Source organism: Sciurus carolinensis, chromosome X, assembly GCF_902686445.1.
Source record: "Sciurus carolinensis chromosome X, mSciCar1.2, whole genome shotgun sequence".
NCBI lineage: Eukaryota > Metazoa > Chordata > Mammalia > Rodentia > Sciuridae > Sciurus > Sciurus carolinensis.
Window position 1 is genome coordinate 71,562,324 of NC_062232.1, and position 1,924 is coordinate 71,564,247.

The window sequence follows — 1,924 nt, forward strand, 5'->3', positions numbered from 1 at the left end:
TGATTCTGTCCATCAGGGAGAACACAAGATTTTTAAAGAAGTGATTCAAGTCTATATTCCAGGTGTTCCCTGTAGTGGGATTTTGATTCACTTGTTAATTTGGAAGAGGGAGAAGAGAAAAAGCATGTCCATTTTAATATAAGACTCAATGGCAGAGTAGTAAGGGCCATATTGAAAGCATGAAGTGAACCATTGTTACAGTAAGGGCACTATCAAACTCAGTATGCAGTTTCCTCTAAAATACTAAAGTTAGAGCTACCATATGATCCATCTACACCACTCCTTGGTATATATATATATTCAAAGGAATTAAAGTCAGCATACTGCAAAGATACCTGCATGCTCATATTTGTTGTATCACAAAGTGCACTAGTAAAGTTATATAAAACCATCCTACATGCATGAATATAAACATATGGATAAAGACGGTTTATATATTGTGTATATACACAATGGAAGATTGTTCAGTCATAAATGTAAGAACCCAGAAAACCACGTCGGACAGGGGAACTCACATAAGGGAGTTTATTAAACACACAGAGTGTCTCCCTGCAGGGTAAGAGAGAAATTGAGAGGAAAAGAGAAAGGGCATGCACACAGGAGAAAGAGAAGCATGAAAGTGAGGAGAAGAAGAGAGAGAGAAAACGGTGGGGAGCTATCCTTAAGCAGTCAAATTCTGTGGGTTAACGGGACCAATAACAGAGAAGGATACTTGCGGCAAGTAGTTAGGAGGCAGGGAAATGACTGCAGTGGAAAGGGTCGGGGGAATGACAAGAAGTTGGGAGGCGGGGAAATTAATGCGGTATAAAGGGCAGGGAAGCAGCTTTATATTATAATAAAAAAGAACAAAATCATGTCATTAGTAGGAAAAAAGATGGAACTGGAGATTTTCATGTGAAGCAGAACAAGCCAGAAATAGTCAAGTGTAAGATGTTTTCTCTCATAGATAGAATCTAGAAAAAAAATTTTAATTACATGAAAGGAGACACAAGCAAGAGAATAGAAGGAAAGGAGGTGGATTAGGAGGATGAGGAGATGATAAGAGGGTTGAGGTGTTGAAATGAACAAAATATATAATATACAGCATGAATATGCTAAAATGAAATACATTATTCAGTATAACTAACATGCCCTAATAAAAATGAAATTTGGCCTTCTGGGAAAAAAGGAAACAGAAGATGTGGGACAGAATGTTGGAAGTTTAAAAACCTGTGCTTCCCTTCAAGAAAAGGAAAGAAGGACTTCAAAGATGACTCAGTGGGCCTAGAACACCACTCCCACCCCAGAATCCAGGACAGATTCTTTGACTTTGAAGTATAGTGCTGCCTTTCCTGTTTCTGTAGGTGTAGGATTCTTATCTATTGCCTCTGAGGAAATAAGGGTATGCCATATCTTGAGTTTAAGGGCTGGAACTGATAAATCTGCAAAGGAAGATATTGCCTTCCCATTGGTCCTGCAAAGCAGAAGATTAAGTCTAAGAAGATTATTCTACCATCTAAACATTGCATGGAGTGTACTTTGCTAGGTTTTGAATTTGTTTAGACCATGAAACTCTCTTTCTGTTATCCTATTTCACACTCTTCAATGGAAATGTCTATCCTACAACTGCTCCATCATTATATTTTGGAAGAACATAATTTGTTTGGTCTGAGTGGTTGTGGAGAGCAGTGACAGAGGATGGGAGAGCAGTGACTGAGATTGGGGGTCTCTGATGACCTCATGGCTGTGGCATGCCTGGTGCCTTGGAATATTTCTGTGCAAGGGTACAGGATGCTTAGCTGCTGTAGCAATGCCACGTATGAGGAGGTTCTGTGCAAGAGTTTTATTAGCTCTGACCTTGATCTCAGGCACACAGCTCCTGAGAAGGAAGGAATTCTTATGCTAGACAACCACAATGTTTTGCCAGTTCTGTTTCTCTGGTTTC